The 24,038-nt window shown below is 43.1% G+C and overlaps 1 protein-coding gene across 1 annotated transcript in view; it reads right to left on the bottom strand.

Annotated features, from left to right (window-relative positions):
- The window catches only part of CASR (calcium sensing receptor), a 79,962-nt gene extending 57,804 nt beyond the window's left edge, over nt 1-22,158 (bottom strand). Inside the window, exon 1 of the mRNA XM_075412894.1 lies at nt 22,116-22,158. The gene's annotated coding sequence lies outside the window, so the exon portion shown is untranslated. The remainder of the gene's footprint in view (nt 1-22,115) is intronic.
- Nucleotides 22,159-24,038: the final 1,880 nt, after the last annotated feature.

The following is a 24,038-nucleotide window of genomic DNA, read 5'->3' as shown; positions in this document are numbered from 1 at the left end:
TAGCATGTTACGACTTGAAGGGCCTCAGCTAGAAAGAGAGCCTGACTGCTGGGGTACCAGTTGTCCCCCAGCGGAACAGGATCGCTCAGGAGAACTACAGACCTGGGGGCAGGCTGTAACAGGGAGGGAGCTCTTGACCATCGAGGAAAAAACTAGTACCACTGGAAGATACATGAAGGCTTTCGTGGTCTTCATGGCCCTTTTGCCATGCTGTCCAGAAATCAGAAGACGCTGTGGCCACCCACTTCCTCTGTGCATCCCTAAGAAACACAACCTCGTTAATTGACCACAATGTGGCAACCCCTTGTTAACACAGCCCCTTCTAAAATAATATTTTTTAATTGACTTTCCCCCTCCTCCTTTCTGAAGGTGATCTTTCTGGAACAGAAAAACACCCGGGGTCACACTCCGGTGAGCTCCAGCCACCTCGCCTGCCTGCCAACTCCGCAGCTATACGCTCTTCATCTCCGGGACGACGGTGTGACTTTTGGAGGCTCCATGCCTCATTTAGCCCTAGTAATGGCCTAATTGGGTTGGAAAAATGCAGGAGCAGGAGCGTGATAAAAAACCAGCTCTGCTGTGCTTATTTAAGCAAGTGGAAAAAGAAAAGAAAAGAATAGAAAAGGAAAAAAAAAAACAAATCCACATTTTCTGCCTTGACTAGATATTTATGTGTGTATCTTTGTTTATAACAGGGCTTTATGCTGACTGGTTGTGCTGCTGTTAGGATTAATGTGGCAAATGAATGAGTGCTAGGAGAGGGCCAAACCTGGATGCGCATTTCACTCCCAGTAACGTTTTCCACAGGAGTCAGCCCCCCATCCACTGGGCTTCGCTCCAGCCCCACGTGGTTCTCGGGAAGGGCAGAGTTAATGGGTGCTTTCATTATCTGCAGGGGAGGGGAAAGACAAGTGGGAGGAAAGGCGAGTGATGGGAGTCACTGTTCCAGGCACAGGAATGGCAGGAGCTCGTGCCATTAACCAAATGTTTGTTCACCATTTCTTAGCCATACTTTTTCCTCTCCTGGGAGGAATTCTGCTCTCTACCAAAGGAAAACCATCCTGCCCTCTCTTGAGCTACTCCTGTAATTTTTCCTGGCAGCCTATAAAACCCCTAAAGAAGGAAATGCTAACTCTGCCCTCGGGAAATCTCAGAAAAGAACGAGAAGGAGGCAAGACAGATCATTTTTAAGTTTCAGAAGGTGAGGAGCCTCTTCTTTCAGGGATTGCAGCACCAACACAAGTCAAGACCGGGGGATGAACCAGATTCCCCTTCACCAAAAGATAAATCCAAAGTGTAGTTCGTAGTGGAAAGGACAGCCTTCCCTTCTGATGGTCATTTTTTCGTGTGCTTTCATCATCCTCAGCAAGAGCCCAGGTAGTTAAGTGACTTTTTTTTCTCCCGTTTCTCTCTGAGGGGGAGCCCTATAGTATCTCAGAGTGGAGCCTCCTTAAGCTGGAGCCAAAACTGTTAATACAACATTGAAGTTGGAGAACTAAGCATGAAAGTTATACTTGCCACTGTGCAAAGGACAACCTATATTTATTTTAGCTCTCTGCCTTGGGGACTGGTACAAAACATACTATCCTGTGCTTTGTTCTGTCTAGTATTAAAATTTCCAAGAATAGATATTTGTCTGATAAAACTTCCAGGGGACCCTGCTATAAATCAGAACACATCTTCACCGGTGACATTTTAAAAATCTGATTGGGTTTTGGTACTCTTATTTACAGCACAGCCCTATAAACATTTCCAGAAGCACAACAGGAAGGGCGGCAAACAGCACGGAGCAAGCACAAGCAGCCAGTGGGAGGAAAAAAAAATTAAGGATTTTCAGGCAACCCCTCATGCTTCCTTTGGGAATCTCACTGGAATTGTTCCTAATCACTTTTTACCCACATTTCCTGCCCACTTCTTATTACAATTTCCTTGATAACTTGACATAAACAGTGTCTAACTTGAAATAAACTGTGTAATGGGGGATGTGCTCTTTTGAAGAGTATGTGCTATATCTGTCAAGCGGCCAATAACAAAACAACAAGTTTCCTGCGGCTCTAGGGGTAACATAAAAGTTTCCCTGGGGAAGCTCAAACAGCTCAGCCACAGACTTGTTTCTGATGGACTAGAAGTTTGAAGTGCTTGCCTCAAACTGGCAATTGCCTAGGTACCAATACTGGTGATGTGGTTACAATTACAATGTGCAAGTAGAATGTGGCATCGGCCAGTAAGACAGGACTGGTTCCACAGTATAGCCCTGGAGCTTTAAACAGGAAAAACTTTGAAAGTTTAGAAAAATCATCAGTCCAATTGACTTTTAGTGTAACATCAAATGGGAAATGTAAATAAAGTGTTAAGCCTGTCGAATCATGGGCCAAAAATGCACTTCTAAGCACAAAAATATTGATACTAAACCAGAAGCTATCTGGGATAAAAGACAGCAATAAAACATACTAAAAATCACTTATTTGTAGCATGGAAGAAAGGGGAAAGTAAAAGTTAGTAACCATTTCTAAGTTACAGTATGCAGGGAACTTATGAGGGAAGTTAATAAATCAATGAAGTACTAATAGTTAACAGAGGTAAAGAGGCAAAAAAGATATTTTTATAAATATTAGTGTGCTTGAGACTGGCCACAAGCCCACTGTTAGATGCGGGTGATAAAACTGTAAATGACAATCCAAAAAAGGCGGAAATATCCAATAAACATTTTGTCCTTCGCACATTGTTTTGTCCTTGGAATGAAGCTGGAGAATGTATCATCACATATTACGTCAGCACAACAAAATTCACTGCAGGTAATAAAAGGAGAACTGAGACGTGATCTGCTAAAATTAAATGTTTTCAAATCAACAGGCCTGGAGTCTTACATAAACTCAGTGAGGAGTTCTCCGAACCACTAGTGTTGATACTGAACAACTCATGGAAAAACGAGAAAATTCCAAAGGGTCAGAGAACTGCAAGTGTATCTAGGTATTAAATTAACTACTAAAGAAGGAAGGCCCAGGAAATTATAGGCACCATACCCCAGTATCAATTTGGATAGAATAATTGAATTAGTTAAGTCAACATTCTTTCCAAATCAATGATGATAAAATACAATTAATGTGAACCATCTTGTCAAAAAAAACCACTGTTCTTTTTACGAAAAGCTGACTTGATAAAGGCAACAGTGTATAGTACAACATCGACTTCTCCAAGTCGTATGACCATACAAATCTAAAAATTGCAATTACCAGAGATATTAAAAACTAGTTTACATATAGATCTCAAAGGTTTTGTTAAAGGGATGGTTTCAATGAGTGGAGTTATTTCTAAAGACATCACTCAGAGATCAATCTCATTCTGAATCTATTCAGTATTTTTTAATCGGTCTTCTAGATAGTAAAATGAAACTGTTTCTCAAAAACTGAGAAGAATACACAAGTTAGCAATGAAGAAGACAGTTTTAATGTATAAATGATCACTAATGTTGGAATATACAAAACTACAGCTCTCCCCTGGGGACCAGCGGTTTTCTGTATTGTGTTCAACAGACTCATCTTTCTGGTGGCTCTGCGTTGAAATGAACTCTATCACTCATGTAATCTCATGTTTCAAGGCTTCTGTTGACAGCCTGCAGGAGGGAGAGGACAGTACTTTTTTCTGATGCCCAATTTACCCACACACTCTAGGATGCTTGAAGGAAGACAAAGCTTCACTAATTGGCAGCAGTTAGACTGGGACCCTGGAAAAGTTGCACCAGTATCCTGCTAGGACACAAAGGATCTTTTTTTTTCTGAAGTGTGTGTGTTGGTCTATCTTGCTCACATGCTGAGGGTCAAATTTAAAGTCAGATATGGAATTAGGAAGGAATTTTCCATCTCACAAAGACTGGCGAGAATCCCAAGTGTAGCTAACTCACTGTTTTCTCTTCTTATCTCCCTAGACTTGCACAGGGAAATGCAAATAACAAACTTAAACCCAGAGATTTGATAGATTTACAAGATTTTAACAGAAAAAAAAGACATATTTCTTCAGGGAATGCAATCACTGTATGACTCGAAGAGGCTTGTTTCTTCTGAGCAAATGTAGAGAAAAAGACATGCATGGTATTGGGGTAAAGGAAGGGTATGTGTGATGTTGCAGGTCTCACGACAGTTTACTGCAAGCTCCTGGGGGCATAACGAAAGCCAACATATATATTGTGTGCTACACGTGTGTCACTGTCATACAATGAGAACGATGTGACACTGATTTCTGCTGCAGATTATCTAAAATTTGGTTGTTGAGGAATTAACTCACTTAGCACAGCTGTCATGTTTCAGCTGTTCAAGCAGTCCTCTTACAGTATCTAAAACAATGACCAGAAAACCAGCTTAAAAAGTAGCCAGTAGTTAGAACTGTTGCAACTACTTCTGGTGTTGACATATTAACTTACTGACAAGGGAAGTGTTTCCCATAGTGTCAGCACAGTAAAAGTTGAAGTCTAGGTCACATGTATACTTGCCTTGTGCGTAAACAAAAAAACCTGATAAGTTCCAGATCCAGAGTCCTTTTCCTGTGGGTGCTACTGTAGTGAAGCAGAACAAGCCTGGCTTGATGTCCAGATAGCAGGCTAAACCTGCAGTGTTAGCAACGGTGTGACACATTGTTTTGACTTAGAACTGAATAGAGCAAAGACAAAAGCCTGAAAAGGAGAATAAATACAGACGAGCAAGAGGTCATTTCATGGATAGCTCACTTTTATGAGAGTTACCCACACTTACAAGAGGAAGTGCAAACATTGCACCTGAAAACTCGTTCTTAAACCCTCCTGAGGCTTCTCACTAAAAAGTGATGTCCTATTTTCTGCTCTTTTTGATTGTATAGATTCAAATCTTAAAATGTGCCTGTGTTAAACCCAAGTCTACCAGAACTGTAGCCAGCTAAAAAAGCTAATATGATACAAAGTGAAAGAGAATACTCTTAAAATTAATCTATCAATGGAAAAAATGGTCTTATTTTCTCCCTTCCCACTACTGAAAAGACAGACCTAAGGTGTACCACAGAAATGCACTTAAGCACATCTGGATTTGTATAAACTAGCAAACTCTATGAAAACACCAGACGGGCAGTGAAAAAGTACCACAACAGTCTAGGCAACAAACATTTAGAAAGTGACTGGGAGCAGCAAATTTTAATCAAATTGTTCAACCCCTTTTGTTTCTTTTGTTCTACTTGCTTATGTCTGATAAAAAGCCTTGCTAAAGACTCAGCACAATCCCCTTTTCAAATTATAAAATATCAAGGCAGACTGCTCCTAAACCTTCAGAAGACAGCATATTCGCCTCTCTTGCTATCTGCAAAGCTGAAGGAAACAATTTCAAACAAAACAAAGCACCCCCCTCCTGGTCCTTCTGCAAGGAATCAAAGCGAGCACAAAACTAACATTAGCATTTGTAACCTCTTTCTGAGCTCAACCCATTAGCAACAAAAACATCGCTAAGAAAACAGTAGTAGGAGGTACTCCAGTAAACAACTACATCAGTAAGATTTCAAGTGCTCACTGTATATGCCTTATTTCTTGCCAGCTTCATTTCTTGTTGTCATTTACTTCTTGTGCAATGTTGAATGCAGCAAGAGAAATCTCTGCTTCCCTACCCAGTAAATAGAGAGACAACAATTAGCTTTGACCTTTTCTGTGGAGGATGTTGAGACTGAATCATTGTTCCTCGGCAAAATAAAAGGACAGATTATTATTACATATAAAATTATGATAATGATAGTGCATACTCCTCTCATAGCTTCTCTCCAAGGATCCAAGACTTCCTAACAAACATTAAGCCTTGCTACCACACTCTTGGAAGACAAATGGTTCGTCACTGCAGTTTTCAAGTGGGAGAATACGATGAACAGCTAATGCTTATACACCTAATTTAAAAAAATGCTTTCATTATTTTATTTGTAAATGTTTATTTAATTTCCTGAAAGTGAAGTAGGGAAAAATATACTATTTCATGCCACCCCTTCAGCTCTTTGAAGCCTTAAAACATCGAGCCTGTAAATTCAATTTGTGTCTGGAGGCTCAGCACTAATAGCTCTGTCTGGAACATCAGTATCAAGGGACAGAAAGTGTCTTCAGAGTTTAGAGGAAGCTAGCAAAGGGAGAGACAGAAAATATTTCTTTATTTTAGAGAGAGATCAGTAAGAGAAGAATATTATAACAGCATGTTATTTTGACTGTCAGCATCTCAGTAAGAGCACCAAAATGTATGTACAGACACAGAAAAAAATGGATCCGCACCTCTATATATCTTGCCCAGGTTCTTTCTCCAGCAGAAATCATTGCTGGTCATTTCAGAACAAGATAAGCTGAGCTGGGATAACTAACCTCCCACCTCAGGTCCCACCTTCATCTCCAACAGTTACAAGTTGTTTAAGCAGTGAGGCAAACGGACTTCATATTTCTACCTACAAGTGTAATTGTTAGCAATGAATATTCTTGCTATTACGACTATTCATTATTACTTTTTTAAAAAATCATTTTTGCAAGCCTGCTATATTCTTGGGACAGTAAATTTTCTCTGGTGTTAAATTTTCCACTGACTGACATGCATATCCAGGGGGTTTCTAAAAACCTATACTGCTTTTCTGTCTATCCTGACTGAAGGACAGAGTTAGGTAAGTGTCTCTAAATGTATTATCAGGTACACGTTAAGACCATCAGCAAGAGACAATGCTCAAACTGCACTTAGGAGACAAAAAAAGAGGAATGCTCTGCTGAAATCCAGAAACCCCAGTCCAGCTGTTGCTTTTCCTTTTTCAAAAGTGAGCCATTTTGAACTCAGTTGTCCTTACCAGGTGTGTTTGTCATCATATCTTTTATCAGTAACTATCAATCAAGACACCATCACTGGTCTTATTTACATATTCGTGTGATTAATATTTCTGAATATATAAACATATGTTTATATTCAGGTATTTCATGTGTCTGTGTATTTAGAATCACATAAATGCAGCAGTGTGTCTTTGTCTGTCTGTCAATCTGCTGTTCCTGGCTTTGGCCTTGCTAGTAAAACTGTCAGCTGTGCTGTGTCTTGTGGGATCTAGCCATATTGAATAAAGCTTGCACCATGTCAGCTCAGTAAAAATAAGCAAAGTAGTCTTTACCTGCAGCTTTAAAACAACACATTTTTTACAGAAAAAACTGATGTCTCATTTGCAAGGACATGGGTTCCAAACCAGTATGGTTACACAGGTCCAACACCTTAAGAAGTTCAGGCCTTGAGACAAGCATCTGTTTAAGCACCATTTTCTGTGAATGCATTTGACATATGTTGAAATAGATCAATCGTTGTAGTTACTTCAGCTTTTCCTAAGCCAGTGTGCCTTATATAGACATAAATATATATACAGACCTATAAATTTAGACTTATTTCTGGCAAGCCTCCAGCAAATTACATTGCTGAATAAAGACAGCTACAATGATTGATAATAACAGGAAATAAATTAACAACTGAAAGTAAGAATTGGACATTCAGTAAGAGAGAACATATTGGACTACAGTTTAAAAGAAGTGCTAATAGTTTATGACACACCATGGTCACTTGCCATTTCAATGGACACTCCAGACTTGGGTCCTCAGACTTGGGAACTGAAGCTGAAAAGAGCTAGGTGATTAGGGACACTTGCAAAAGCCCAGCAGGCAACTAATTGAATGTTTAGGTATTGATTAATTCTAAAAATCTGACTCTTGAGAACCTAAGTGGTGCTGAAAAGCAGCAGGATTTTGGCTCACATCTGTCCACGAATTATTTGTTTACCATGTAGGTGTCTTTCAGAGTTTCAAAACCATGTCAGCCACCCCTATAATGAAGTTCTGTCAAAAAAAGTTCCCCCATGTAGTGAATGCTGTCAGAACTTAAGGTATTTTTTCCATTCCACATCAGAATAACTACAAGACCTTCCCTAGGTTAAAGCCAGAAATGTCAGAAACATTGCCCAGGAACGCTGGTGCCATTGGTGAGGCAGGTGCTTGTCTGCAACACACCACTTCTGGAGTCCAAACAAGTTGACTTGGCTCTGATTTGGCTGAAAGACTAGAACCGGGCCATCCTACTTGCCAAGTGAGCCACTTGCACATTAGGTTATGGTCATTCAATTATGAAATGGGTCTTCCTCTTTTTGACCCAAAACTGTATGGTGTATTTGAAAAAAACTTTCCCAATACAACTTCTATATGCTTCCATGATTTCATTTACATAATTTCACTTTCTCTGTTAATCCTACTCCCATTTCTCTTTCAGAGCAGTATCATCCAAAACATTCTCCGTCTCCCTCTTCCCTATTCACAGAGAACCAGCAGAACCTGCTGTTTTGTTTGTGAATGCACCCACACACACTGGCAAACTGCTCAGACCCCCGGCTCAGGTCTCGGCAGCAAGGCTTTTAATTTAGGGGCAGTGTGAGAAAAGTGCACAGTATCAGAAGCCAGGAGGTGGATTAAAAAAGGACAAAGCTTTGAATAAAGGTTCAAACTCTGTTCTAATCAGTGAGTGCAGAAGAGTTGTTCAGACAAATAACGTTTGAGAAAGCTTCTTTCTCTTGATATCATGTGACCTTAAAAGAATACAATAGTTGTGTATGTGCTTTCTCATTTCTAAGCTAATAATAATTCAAGACTATGGAATAGTGAGCAATACATGAAGAACTGCAAAGGAAATTAATTCCTGATACAAATGTCTGAACAACTATTAAAATCTGTGTAAAGTTAGCTAAAATTTCAGAACCTGCTATCAATTTTACCTATATTCAATTCATAATTATCTGATTACTTGTGCATGATTAAAGCACCCTGTAACCAGCGAGCAGGAGCTTTTCCTCAAACCACAGCTGAACCCGAATGATTGTTTTGCTATTTTGTTTAAATGAGCTGAAATAACTTCAGTCATGGTGGCATGTTAACTAGAACTGAGCCAAAGAATTAACTAGCTCAGCTCCAAAACATAAGCTCAAATTCGTACTGCTCTATTCGTCCATTTTTTCATTTTTTGTCTCAGTATAGAATGAATGAGAACGACCTCTTGATTTTTCAACTAACTGAGATCTGTATTATCATGCAATCTTTATTTACACAGTCATACAGTATTCCTGGAATAATATCATGTCAGACAGCTGTTATTGTAATTTTATATGTATCAATGAGAGTCTTGGAACATGCAGAATATTTCTGAAGAAATGATCCAAGAAGATAGTATAAGAAGAATAGTTCATTTAGCAGTCTCCAGAGGAACCACGAGATCCTTTCTGTTTCTTCAGGCATTTAGGAAAAACAGAGGTATAATGAGTAAGAGTTGGGATAAGGTTTGCCATTTGATATAGTTATGGATTTTGTTCAGAGTGAGGACATCTGTATATTTTTATATGCAATTACTACTCTAAACTATTTAAGTTGCACTGTAAACATGCATTGTTTAAACAGATATCAGGACTGCAGTGGGCTTTACAAACTAAATAAGCAGTGGAAGACGGATTTATTTTTTGCCTTTTTAATATTTACCCAATCCATGCTGATAAGGATTTCATTACTTTATTAATAAAAAATAAAGATAGGAGAAAGCAATGAATCTAGGCATCTGTTACAACCCATAGCTTAAACGATTGACTGAGACAGGACTATGTGCTGCAACGAACAATTACACATAAGTAAATGTTGCTGTACAAGTCATGCACGGATTCTCCAAGTTGTTCTTGGCATAAGACCAGAGAAGGTGAAACAAAAATAGCATTATACTATCTTTGCAGTTGCCCAAATCCAGTAACCAACAGGGAGGCCAGCCCCAGCCCTGCATGCCACCCTATAGCTACAGGACCACTCTGTTTGTCACCCACTTGCCTGTGGTTCCAACAGGGGTTTTGATAACTGAGGACCACTGGGAGAAGGTGAACTTTAATTCCCATGGGTATTTTCCCCAGGTACAGCAAACACTAAGGGAGCTGGCAGGTACTGAGGAAACAGGTCTCTGCATTTTAGAAACATCTCAATTTAAAAACCGTACTCCATGGCCTTTTTGGATGAAGCAATGCCATAAAATTAACATAAGAGCACTTAGATTGAAACTGGACAAAGCATACTGGCAAAGCAAAGAAATCCCATAGGTTACTGTGATCATCCTCAATTTCTATCAATCCACAGTATTGAAAGGAAAAGATTAGAGCCGTGAGTTATCTAACCCCACTGCCAGCTGTATTAGTGCAACTGAGTTCCCTTAATTAAGAGGTATATCTCTCATAATCCCTTTCCCCAACAGGATGTGAACTCTTGCTCACCTAAACCACTTCATTTAGGAGGAAATGTGCATCGCTAGGTGCACACCAGCACAGCTGTGTTACATGCTTAACTAAGAATTATGACTTCTTTTTCCTCCTAGTTACTGTTCCTGTAACGTTCCCTGAATAATTTTTGTAGTTCTAAAGAAGTTTGCATAATATTAGTGTAAGCATCATAGACATATGTTAGCTGGCAACTACAGGCTGAAGTCAGAACAAACTATCAAAAGCAAAAAAGACATTTGAGAGCACAAATCGCAGTAAGAAACCAAGTAATTTAGGCTTTTAAATGTTTTATAGGCTCATCAAAAATTCCACCTTTTCATCTTTGGGCCTGGAAATCAGATCATTTTCAAACTTGAATGCAAGTTGCCATCTAAACCCATATTTAGATCAATAACATGAATATGAATGTAAGTACCCAACAATAGAAACCTGAACCTGAAAATTGTGTATTTTTTCTACTTTGATAATCCTTGACACAAAATGGGAACCCATTATGCTGTAGTTAGACATTTTTAAAAGCTCTTTTAGATCTTTGGATGAAAGACAGTATCTGGATGCCAAGCTGTTGTCAACTGTTTTTACTCTCTGGAATCGTATGTTCAAATCCTGCCTCAGTCAAGCCAGCCTTTCTCAATTCCGAGACAGCTATTTCAATGTGCTGTGATTTACTACAAGCAGAGCTTTCAAACAAGGCCATATAATGTAGGGCTGTTTCAAAAAGTGCCTATAAAAACAAAATCTTAATACTCCACATGTGTTGCATGCAAGTATATTCTTTATAATTTACAAGATATTCTTGTTTTTAATGGTCATCCCTCCAAGCTTACCTGCCAGTTTGCAAATTGCTAACAGCCTCAGAAAGTCGTCAGAACAAACTGCGCCCTCAGTGTCACCTACACTCTTTCCGTATCCCCCAGTTTGTTGGCACAACTGTCAACAATTCTCAATTAGAAGTCAGTAATTCTTTAGGCAATGCATATGAAGAGAGATGATACAAATCGTTGTGTCAGCTCTCCGGTTTTGCAATGTTAATAGAAACCATAGTGCCCAAGATTTGTTTTAGTTTTTAGATAAATACGGAAGCAGACATATTGAATGAGAAAATGGGACTACTACAAATCACCTCTCAGAATAAGAATTCACTTTAAAAATTGCAAAAAGTAACAATATCATGGCATTGCTCATAGGAAAGACAGTTTGGCAAAACTCTAAAACTTTCAGGAAAAAGAAGTAATTTCAGAATAAATTATTTAAATTATTTTGATATAGTGACATTAAAATAATCTGTTACACAATAATAATCTTTGTCAACAGTCTCTTCTTGCAGGATGTCATTCAGAGGGCAATATGTCAACACCCGAACTATGGCTATGTGTGTTCTGCCTTGGGATCTTTAGTGTCGTTTGCTAGGCACTGTCACCAACCTAAAGGTTCTTAAAAAAGATCATCAAATGCAGCCATCATCAGCAACAGCCCCCACCTAGAATCATGGAAATAAAGTGCTATGACTCACTGTCATTAATAGGCAATAAGTCTCTTTCTACAAACAACGTGTTGATGTACAAGGCAAAGAATACTTTATCGGGGGAGAAAGGAACAAGGCATTATACACGAAAAGCATGTCATCCTCATGCAAATAACAAATGAGGAGCAATCAGCCTCGCAGTACCTTGTTTCACCTCGTTGACCCTGTTCACTCCCACAGCCACACAGCTCTTCCCACATTTCACAGAATCACAGAATCACAGAATAGTAGGGGTTGGAAGGGACCTCTGTGGGTCATCTAGTCCAACCCCCCTGCCGAAGCAGGGTCACCTACAGCAGGCTGCACAGGACCTTGTCCAGGTGGGTCTTGAATATCTCCAGAGAAGGAGACTCCACAACCTCCCTGGGCAGCCTGTTCCAGTGCTCCGTCACCCTCAGAGGGAAGAAGTTCTTCCTCATGTTCAGACAGAACTTCCTGTGCCTCAGTTTGTGCCCATTGCCCCTTGTCCTGTCACTGGGCACCACTGAAAAGAGCTTGGCCCCATCCTCCTGACACCCACCCTTCAGATATTTGTAGGCATTTATAAGGTCCCCTCGCAGCCTTCTCTTCTTCAGGCTGAACAAGCCCAGTTCCCTCAACCTCTCCTCGTAGGGGAGATGTTCCAGGCCCCTCATCATCCTCGTAGCCCTCCGCTGGACTCTCTCCAATAGCTCTGCATCTTTCTTGAAGTGGGGAGCCCAGAACTGGACAGAGTACTCTAGATGAGGGCTCACTAGGGCAGTGTAGAGGGGAAGGAGAATCTCCCTCGTCCTACTGGCCACACTCTTCTTGATGCACCCCAGGATCCCATTGGCTTTCTTGGCAGCCAGGGCACACTGCTGGCTCATGGTTAACCTGTCGTCCACCAGGACGCCCAGGTCCCTCTCCACAGAGCTGCTCTCCAGCAGGTCTACCCCAAGCCTGTACTGGTGCATGAGGTTGTTCCTCCCCAGGTGCAGGACCCTGCATTTGCCTTTGTTGAACCTCATCAGGTTCCTCTCTGCCCAACTTTCCAGCCTGTCCAGGTCTCGCTGAATGGCAGCACAGCCTTCTGGTGTATCTACCACACCTCCCGGTTTTGTGTCATCAGCAAACTTGCTGAGGGCACATTCTAACTCTTCATCCAGGTCGTTGATGAAGAAGTTAAATAAGACTGGGCCCAGTACTGACCCCTGGGGGACACCACTAGTTACCAGCCTCCAACTAGACTCAGCGCCGCTGATGACAACCCTCTGAGTTCTGCCATTCAGCCAGTTCTCTATCCACTTCACCGACCACTCATCCAGCCCACACTTCCTCAGCTTCCCTAGGAGGATATCATGGGAGACTGTGTCGAAAGCCTTTCACTTAGGCAGGTCTGTAAGAGGGCGGACAGTGCTAGTGCTGTGCCTACTCCAACTCCCACACCACCACTGCCTCTTGTCAGGTCGCCATGTCTGCTCCAGACCTTCTCACTACTGCTGGTTTCAGTGCTACCACTGCAGCACCTCTCATCGTACTGTGCTGTCAGCTGCCTCGTCCGGTGCTGATGATATAACGTCAGACATGTCCTACCTCAGCTATGGTAATTCCAGTTTGACAGCTACTGAAAAATGGCTAGATCCAGGCCCCTACCTGAGTGTCCCCAGCTCTATCACCACACAGGAGTCCAACAGAAGGGCTGCACCTCTGCTGTCCATATTGTTCACCTATGACCAGTACATATGGGTATTTCTGGTTGTGGAAACTCCTTCCCATTCAGAGTGCCTTGCGTCCTATTTTTGTTGTTCTTCCTTAATAAAAAAACTTCATTGCCCCAACAGAAAATTGAAATAGACTCTATGAAAGCAACGAAAACAACTACAGAAAAAAACTCCTAAAAACTTACTGTGCTTCATTCTGGCTATTTCCAATATATGGCGACAGATCCTGCCTGTGTGAGATTCCAGCCGCGGAGTGAATGATACATCCCTCATCAGAGCACAAACTCAGCAAGAATGTACCTATGACTTTGGTGATCAGGGAACATGTGGTTTCATTTGGACCTCAGTTTTCAATTAAAACTAAACGCTTTTACCTCTCATAACTGTGAACCAAAACTTCAATGCTTAAGTAGAGTGAAACAAATACAGTAAATGTTGCAGACACTCCAGAAGAGGAAGGGACTGCAGTTATTAACATTGAGGAACTAAAGCTCAGGTCCTCAAAGATTCTTGACACATTCAGCATCCACTTTAGGCACAGAGATTTTTCTACCCTCAAAAGTGTCATCCAGTTGCTGCTTAAGCCTGGAGGGTTGAGATCTCATCTCTGTAAGCCAGGACATTGACACTGTGCCTCCTGCACCACTTCAGAGAGAGACACTGCTCAAAGCTCTCAACGGAAAGCTCCTGAGCATGTATTCAAAGTACGTGCTCTAACTGTGGAGAAGGGAGGATAAAGGCTTCTCCTTAAAGATCAAACAGACCTTTCTGATTGACAGCTGCTTTCAAAGGCTTAGGTATGCAAATATCCATGAAAATGGACATGACACATCAGAAACCATTAACTGTGCAAACACCGCTTCCTCAGAAATGGGAGCACCAGTAGCTGTACCTTAGCTAGCTGCTGCAGTTACTCAACCTGAGACTATCCTGGGAAGTAAAAGAAGCATAATCTGCTATTGGTACGTTTGTTAAAGTCAGAAGTCTAAATCATATCAAGAATTCATGCTTATACATTCATATATACTGTCACGCATCACTTGATATTAACGTTTGTATCCTCATTACAATGCTTTAGACAAGGCTACCATATGGAGTAATGTATTTAAAGGACATTGTGGTGCAACAGGTGGAAACTATTTCTGTTGTTTAGAAACCAGACTTTTACAGCCAGTTTGTCATTCACTAACTGGATCCAGACCCTTCAATCTCTAATACATCAAACAGGAGAATTGCCTCCCTAAGGTAAGATAAGGACTATAGGCAGGTTCCCTGAAATAATAAACACAGGCAGCAGAAGATTTAGGATTACAGCTCAGTTTATAAATCTGTTAATTTTCCCTAGACTGAAGGCCACTGAACAGAGGAAACTAATCAGTAAGGTTTGACATTTTATCATTTGTGCAAGAATATGACTGTCTTGCAAAATATATGCCTATGCAGAAGACATCAAATATCTGTGGGACTTAAGTGTGGCATAGATTAGTTGTCCTCTGAGCAGACTGTTGTCTGTCCAATGCAAAGTCTCCTGGAAGGAACTACCTCCACAATTCAAAACACTTTCAAAACACTTGTGTAGAAAGAATGGCATTTGGACAGCTGCAACACTGCATGGTGTAGAGTGTACTGCTTGGTCTAGACAGGGTACAGCTTAGTTAAATTCCTCCTCAAAAGCTAAATGTAAAACATGTTCTGAAATGTAAACAAAGAGAGATCTGAAAACTGGATTGCTGTTGCAGGGCTTGGACAGCTGGCTTGCTCAGGGTTAGTCAGAAGTTCCTAACAAGTACAAATTATGATATGTTCAAAATATTTAAAAACACATACAGCTAAATAGGTCATGCTGAAAGCAGCTACCATAGCAGACTGAGTGTGGTACATGTGGACCCATTCAGTCATGGCTTCCCACAACGGAGTTTCATGCAGTGCCAAAGAACTGAGTAGAAACGTGTATTGCCTGTGCCAAAGACAGCAATGGGGTGAAAGGGAGAAGGAGATCAGAATAAAGAGGCAATCCCTGCCCACGTGCACCAACTGTTGAGGCACTAGTCCAGATATTCAAACCTGCCTACACCGTGCCTTGCTAGAATATCAGAGATACCTGCACCGATCTGGCAGACCTGACACAGGACCTACAAAAGATCCTTGCCCTTCTGAGGCACAGCAGCCATGAGCTAGGTAAAATACTGCTGTGCACTTGAAATGGCACTCACTGTGTATTTCAAAAGTACCTGAACCTTTCTGGGAAGAGTGAGGGGTGCCAACAAAACTGACAGCAAGCTCTAGATCAGCTCAGGTTTTCAAAGAAGAATTTAAGTAGAAGACTGGATGAAAAACCCATCTGCTACCTCAGTCCCTAATCAATAACTTCATTGACGAACCCCATTACCACCAGACATCAACTCCCCTTTTCTCCCTCGTCTCTCTGGAGAGTTTTGTTCAATGGACCATGCGAACACAGCTATGAGTGGATGCTCCCAGAGAGCTCCCGAGTTTACTGAATGTGTTGACACTAACAGCCTGTATAAGAATCATAGAAACATACAATCACTAAGGTTGGAAAAGACCTCTAAGACCATCAAGTCCAACCATCAACCTAACACCACCATGCCTGCTAAACCATGTCCTTAAGTGCCAGTCTACACGGTTCTTGAACACCACCACAGATGGTGACTCCCTGGGTAGCCTATTCCAATGCCTGACCACTCTTTCATGAAAGAAATTTTTCCTAATATCCAATCTAAACCTCCCCTGACGCAATTTGAGGCCATTTGCTTTCATCCTATCACTGGTTACTTGTGAGAAGAGATTGACACCCACTTGCTACAACCTCCTTTCAGGTAGCTATCGAGACCAATAAGGTCTCCCCTCAGCCTCCTCTTCTCCAGACTAAACAATCCCAGTTCCTTCAGCTGCTCCTCATAAGACTTATTCTCTAGACCCTTCACCAGCCTCATTGCTCTACTCTGGACATGCTCCAGCAACTCAATGCCCTTCTAGTAGTGAGGGGCCCAGAACTGAACACAGTATTCAAGGTGCGGCCTCACCAGTACAGGGGGATGATCACTTCCCTGCTCCTGCTGGCTACACTATTCTGGATACAAGCCAGGATGCTGTTGGCCTTCTTGGCCACCTGGGCACACTCCTGGCACATGTTCAGACACTGCTAGCTCATGTTCAGAGCCATAGATCTGTTGCACGCTCACTGAAACAGTCTGCTCCCACCCCCATGGCCTCCTGATGCTTCCAGTTGGTACTAGAAGAACCAGGAGTAATGGGGCTGGAGGATATCTCCCCATAATATTACATTTCTCCAACAGCTTGTCTTCAGTGGTGCTCCTTCAGCATAGGCAGTTCTCAAACAAAGAAGCTTCACGAGCAAATGATTAATTAATGGTGCCAGGCCATTGGTGAGCCAGAGGGCAAAAAAACAGGAATGGGGAATGAATGTCCCCTTTTCAAGAAGATTAAGGTTCTGAGGTAAAAAGAAAGCACAGAAAACAGAAAGCAGAAAATACAGGTCAGACTAAACTTGTTAGAGCAAAGGACTACATCTGTTAAGCTCTGCCTTGAGGAGATGATGACAGGAAATGGACAGATGAAATGTCTTTCATCTTCTTAACCTAATCAGCCTCCGACAACTTCAGCACTTTATGGCAGGGACCAGCTCTCTTACCTGTTCACAGAGCATACTGCAGACCACTATTCTGCTTTATGAAACATCCTCCTAAGAGGAGACAAGTAATGGTAACAGTAACAGGACAGCAGCCCTATTGCAAAACCCAGCAGACTGCTCTGAGCAGTGTTGTGGTGCTGGAAGGATTTGCTGACTGAAGGTAGAAAGCAGGTAGAACTTCTTACAGCACAGATGATTTATAGTCACACTTTAATGTTAGATTTTGCTTTGAGTTGCACCTAAATGTTCTGTTTCTTCTAAGATGCGTGTAAGGAAACCCAAAGCCCCTAGCTTCCTAATGTTTTCATTAAAGATACCAAGTGCCCAAGAGTAGAAGCAACACAACAGGCAAACAGAAGCATCAGATGTCAAATTCTTTCAAGTTACAGTGAGCCTTCTGGAGATGAATAGCCCTGTTGTTTATTCATGATAAACACTTGAAAAAATCCTGAAATCAAATGTTTTTAAGTTCTATGAATTCTCATGTATTTGGTTTGCTCAGAAAGGTTGGTGCATCTGTTACATACCTTTTAAAGCTCACATATTGTTATTTTCAAGTAGTAAGTTTAATTAGCAGAACTTACTAAACTGATCTCATAATTTAAGAAAGTGTTGTAGAGAAATTGTTTTAGTCATTAGAGGTAACAACATGTTTCTAATTTATTAAGCTGAAATAACTGTTTCTGGATGCTGAACACTGATAAAAGTCTCAAAAATAGTGTATTTGTACACCATGTTAAACAAATCAAGTGTATTAAGGAATTCCTGTAGACAGTAGCATGGACATTGAGTTAATTTTTTTAAATAGATGCCAACAGTTCAGCTGCAATGAATGGAGCATTCAGATAAATTTCCTACTATTTTGGTAGTGAGATGTCTGTGAACAGACTGATTTTCATCATTTATTTCAGGACCATGAGTGTACCTTTCTGGTTGACTCATGGCTATGTATTCATTTTTTGAAAGGACTGAATTCCGTTTCATGACTGTCCACGGGCTGCATCATAAATTCAAGACTACACACTCTCCTCTCTCCACTGATCTCCCACAGATGCCAAAAGGAAGCTTGTACAGAGATCAAAGGAAGAATTTGGGCTCTGTGTAGTAAAATAAAACTTTCAGTTGTTATTTTTTACATCACTTTCAGAACTGCTTATTGGAAAATGTTCCCTTTGCTAGGATTATTGCCACCCTTGCTCCTGTCTCTTTTTCCTTCCCCATTCTTCTTTCTTTTCTTTGTCTTTTTTTTCTTCTCTTTGTATATGTCATCACAAATTCCCCTTCCCTGTGCAATGTGTTGGAATGGTCATTGTCAGCATGCAAAGTACCACCATTAACCACAAGTACTTGCACTCCGACAAGTCCTGAGGAGCAATGGCTCAAATGTACCTCCAGACTTAGGACACAGCGTAGCACGACGGCGCTCAGTTTCTGCACAAAACAATATTACATTGCTGTATCTGCAATGTCACAGCTGTTTAACACCACTCCCCCCATTTTTCAAGAAGCAAGAATTAGAACCCAGGCCCTTACTAAATGCCGTACCTGTATCAGATGCTCACCCAGGTGTTCAGTCATCAGACACTCACCCAGGTGTACAGTATCTTGTCCACCAAAGTATTCAGCACCAAGTAGTCTCTGTCCCAGTGCCAGGCACTGTAGGCACAGACAGGTTAATACGCCAGCCTCAAGTGCCCCAAACTATTAATAAATGTAAATTACCACGTTCAGTAGCATGAAGTTTTCCCTCCAACTCCAAAATGGATTAAGATAAATAAAGCAAGTTTCAGGTACAGGGGATCTAGTTATAAGGTCCACCTGAAGACTGCAGAACAGAAAAGCAGTCGCCTGACCCTATGCACCACAACAGTCAGATGAAGCCTTCTGAAAATGGCGGGAAAAAGGATCAGAAACTTTTGAACCCTTCTGCTTTGCCTGTTCCCCTGTGGTAACCATACCTTACAACAATACAGAACTTTTGGCATGGAAATTCCAGTGTGCTTTAGAAACACCTGTTTCTAAACAAGACATTTCTAACAAGATCCTGTGAGGCACAGTTCTTATCCCCACTTTTGGAACTGGAAAACTGAAAGGAAATTGTTTGCCCGAGGTCAGTGTCCAAGCCCAGAACAGGTTCTGGAATAGTCTTTACAATTAAGCTAGCAGATCGTGTTGCCTTCACTAGCACTTCACATACGCATGAAGAGATCACAATCTCTCATATTTTGTGAGCTAAGCAGTTCATCTATCCTAACTTTCTCAGCTGAACAAAAAATGTGCTTATAAAGAATTAGCCCTGATACATCAGCTGAGAAGATTTTGGTACTAAAGCTACCACTCTGTCAATGCCCCCCTCAGTCTACTTGAGTGTCAATAATGTTCTTACAATCGTTGGCACAAATTAGTGCAGTTAAAGCATTCCTCACTCTTGCAGTTAATAAGTGACTGAGAAAGACTATCAACTTATGCAGAAGAGGTTGTTTGCAACCAACAGTAGATGCAACAGTTTGCAACCAACGTGCAGATGGAATGGGAGCTGACTAAAAAGCTCCCACTGTCTCACTTGATGTTTTTGCTTATATTTTGGAAGATAATTCTAACAAGGTTATTGAATAGCAAGAAAGTATTGAAGTTTGAGAAGGGCGCAGAGGATGTCAGATGGACAGACCTGGGATGTGAATTCGTTCATTGAGCCACAAAGTTTAGCACAGGAGGTAACTGTACAACCTTCTCTGTCAATACTGCTCTACTGTTACTTTGAGAATGATGTCAAAATTTTGCCAGCATGCCACCCACTCCATCACTAGCCTCTTTGAGAGCTTATGGGTAGGACAGCTTGGTGCCAAATACTGTGATGAGACTTAATACACACTTGGGCACAAAGCTGGGATCACCCTGATAATTTTATAGATGACCCCAAACATCAGCCATGTCATGTCCTAGAATAAAAGAGATGTCTTTGATTTGCCATAATCAACCTGCCTTAAAACTATCTACTTTTCAACAACTTCAATTATATTAATTAAACGTAAGCTAGTTATTGAAACAGTATTTCATCTGAACAGCCGTCAGATCCCCTCACCACTGCTCAGTAAATCTCAGCAAAAACCTTCCTAATAATCACCCTACTAACTTTTTCCACGCTCAAAACTGGAAGAGATGTATGGATCTAGACCTCACAATGGATCAATGACCAGATCCCAGTGAATGCACAGGGAACAGAACTGGATCCTGTCCCCGGGGATGGAACTTGCATTTTTCATTGAAAGAAGAGCTTAGTCCTGCAGCATGGTGAGGCAAGAAGGGTAGGACAGTACGTGAAAAGAGTTCAGAGTTGCCCAGCCCCAGCCTAAATCAAGAACAAGACTTAAGGGCTCTAATTTCCACAATTAGCATAAACACTATCAAGGACCCTACACTGCCTGGGAAATAGCAACGCCTCACTAATACTCCCCCGACATTGCCCCTCCCAGAACATCCTCTTTGCGTTTACACCAGGCGATGAAACTCGAGTAGGAGGCAAAAAAAAGTTCTGACTGTGGTAGAGGCACTGCTCGAAGGGGAGATCAGGAACAGCCTGCAAAGCCACTCTCCTCCCGCCGCGCACGGGACTGAACAGGAGCACCACACTGGGCATGGCTGGGAGGTGCAGGGCTACTGGCCCATTACCTCCCCTGCTCCTCTGAGTCCGGCCTGGGCTGTCCAGCTGGGTTACCTGTCGCTTGCAGCACGACTGCGCAGTAAGGCACACAGAGACGGTTTTGGGGAGCAGAGCCCAACAGTGAGCAGAAGGGCTGTGCGTAATGGACCACCCATTCCAATTAGGAAAAACGTCAGTAAAAAGGGAAACACTTCAATTAAACATATCAACATAATTCTGAAGATCATATACTGTATCCACAGAAGTCAAAATGAAAATTTGAAGGGCAGATTAATTAGTTTTTAGAATCTCCCTTCAGACATACGGTGAAATTTGTTTTGAGTGGTGTCAGGAGCTCCCAAAACTCCTAATTGTGTTATAAATTGGTTTGCAGGATACTGCTTTAGCCGCTCTCTATCAGGACCACTTGGGGTGATTTTTTTTCCCAGCGCGTCTGATTTCAATAAAACAACCTGTTGCTCTTTCAAGTTTTGTTATGAATTACTGTTCTTCCCCTCAATATTATTTCAAGATAACTTCAGCCAGAGAAAACACCTCCGAGCACTGCGGAAATTTCGTCCTTTTCCCCGATCCTACATGGATCAGAAGCCACCCTGCCCAAGATGTGGGGAGGGGAGGCGGAGGGGTCCCTCCGTGGAATTACGTCTGCATCCGCCGCGGCCGGCCGGGCTCAGCCTGCAATGCCCCTGCCTCCCCGCCGCCCCGGCTTGCCCTGCACCCCGCCTCGCCGGTCTCAGCACCCCCAAAGCCAGACCCCGGCGCCGGGCTCTCTCCCCTCCCGCCTCGCCGCCCGCGCGCCCCCGGCCTCCCGGGCGGGCGGGCTGGCCCCGGCGGGAGCGCTGCCCGCCCCGGCCCCGCTCCCGGCCGCGCACCCACCTGCCCCGCGCACCACCGCGCCCCGCTCACCTCGTCCCGCCGCCGGGGCTGCTCCCGCCGCCGCCAGCTCCTGCCCTCACTCCGGCACTGGGCAGGGCGGCGGCAGCATCCCCCGCCGGCCCCCCAGCTGCTGCGGCGGCACTTGCAGCCTCCCGGCAACCGGCGGCGCGGGAGGAGGGGGTGGGGGAGAGAGAAACCCCTGGCCAGGGCCCCGTCCCAGCCCTCCCCGCCGCCTCCGGCGCCCGGGCCCGCTCCCACGGGCCACGCAAGGCGGGGCGGGCGGCGGCGGCCACCGCGGGGACCCGCCCGGGCGCGCCCCGCTCCCTCCGCGCCGCCCCGCGCCGCGCCCGCAGGTAACGGCCCCGCGGCCCGCTGCTCCCGCGGCCGGGGCATCGCGCGTACCGCTCCGGAGGTGCCCGAAAGCCGGGTGCCGCTTCACGGCCCTTGCCGCGGCGAGGCTGGGCCGCGCCGACCGGCGTGCGAGCTCCCCTGCACGGCGCGGGGCTTCGGCCGCGGCGCCCGGCGCTGCCGCCCGGCTCTGGCGGGTCCCCGCCCGGCTCGGCACCCGGCGGGCTGGCACCCGGGCTCCCGGCCGTGCAGCGGGACGTCGCTGTGGGGAGGGGAAGCATCGCTCGCTCCGTTTGCTTTTGAAGACTGGGGTCTTCTTCCAGTTCACACCGAAAGAGCCTGGCCTGCTGTTCTGTGCTGTGCCCCGGTGCCTGACCCCCACGCAGTGAAGATACCGGAGCCCGGTATCTCCCGAGACAGAAACTGCTCAGCCCGCTCCGCGCAGCCAAGCTGTGTTGTGCCGTTGCGCACATACACACAGCTCCAGATCCGCTTGATGCACCCAAATGGGCAGTGCGTTCGGATCCGAAGAAACGAAATGCGGAGAACGAAATGTTTCCATCATTATTTGCTAGCGCTTACATTACGCTGCTGTTCATGTCCAAAGATCTGTCAAGGGTGGTTGAGAGCAACGCTGTCCTTTGGGATCATCATACAGTTTATACCTGAAATCTCTTCACCTTATAAAATGCTTTTTTTAGGAAAAGCAGCACGTAGTCCTATACTCAGATTCAGATGCCCAACTCTAGGGGTCTGGATCTGTCCTGAGAGTCCACTTTTGGTTTTCCCAAGTAGTAACAACAAACATGTTGTTAGAGTTGCAATGTACTGGTGCGAGTGACACGATATGTTCAAGGTGTGTTGTATTTTTCACCCTGAAGTGGTGTCAGAGACCGTTACTTCTGAAGGAGATCTGTGAGACCTAACTTTAGTAAATGACTGGGCTGTGAATTATTGCAGAAGGACCAGTGGACTTGAAGTCATCTAGGTCCTCAAATAGTGTTTCCTGTATCAGGATGCTGTCGATTTTGATAAATAATTGTATTTATTTTCCCCCTTCTACTGCAGTACACTAACTTTTCAAGAAATAGATCATCATCCTTATGACAGTTATTGCAGTATAATTGCACAATCATAATGAAATGACCGCAAATAACTCTCAGGTAAAAAAAAAATGCTGATTGCAAAGCTGAACAAATAGCCTCGTTAATTCTTAATCATGCTTAATCAGAGATGGTTGCAGATAAAAGGTCTACAAATCTAGAGAATTTCCTATTAAGGTTAAACTAAGTGTTCATTTAGGGACCCAAGCAAACCGAACACTTCCCTGCAGCAGTCAAAAGTGCCAATATTTCAAATCCCAAATCAAAATAAACTCGTTTGAAGAAACAGTAGAGATTTCTTTGTACACCAAGTATTTGAAGTCAGGTTTTTCAGGACCACACCCCAGCATGGCAGCAAAACTAAACTTTTTTACAGCTGTTCTCTGGATGTGCAGAAACTGGAGAAGAATAGGAAGCTGGTTCTTTTAAGTAATCATGTAGCTACAGTTATGGGGCAGAGACAAAAACGATGGCAGAAAACTAAACCTTTAACATGGGAAAAGACCCAGCTGAGATGTCAGATCGTGGTACCTTTCCAAACTTCTTCCGCAAAATCTGTGAGTCAGATACTGATGTATTCATCGCTGCACTACCCCGACTAAGCCAACCATGGAATTTATGCCATAGGTTTTGAGTGGCCCAGTATATGAGTCATGGCTGTATCAAATAAGAAACAATGTAACAGAAGGTTTTATTTTTTGATTTCTCTTGATATGAATTGTAGCTCCCCATTTTCTGTCATTTCATCATTTTGTGATTACCTCTTTCACTATGATAGTAGCAACAGGGCAAAAACTGTTTCCACCAATAGAAATGGGACAATGGAGAGGCAGCAGGATAAGCCCATAGGGACCTTCTGTACTCGTTGCTTCAT

This window comes from Opisthocomus hoazin, chromosome 1 (genome assembly GCF_030867145.1).
Source record: "Opisthocomus hoazin isolate bOpiHoa1 chromosome 1, bOpiHoa1.hap1, whole genome shotgun sequence".
In the NCBI taxonomy this organism is placed as follows: Eukaryota; Metazoa; Chordata; class Aves; order Opisthocomiformes; family Opisthocomidae; genus Opisthocomus; species Opisthocomus hoazin.
This window is presented reverse-complemented; position numbering and strand designations above follow the sequence as displayed.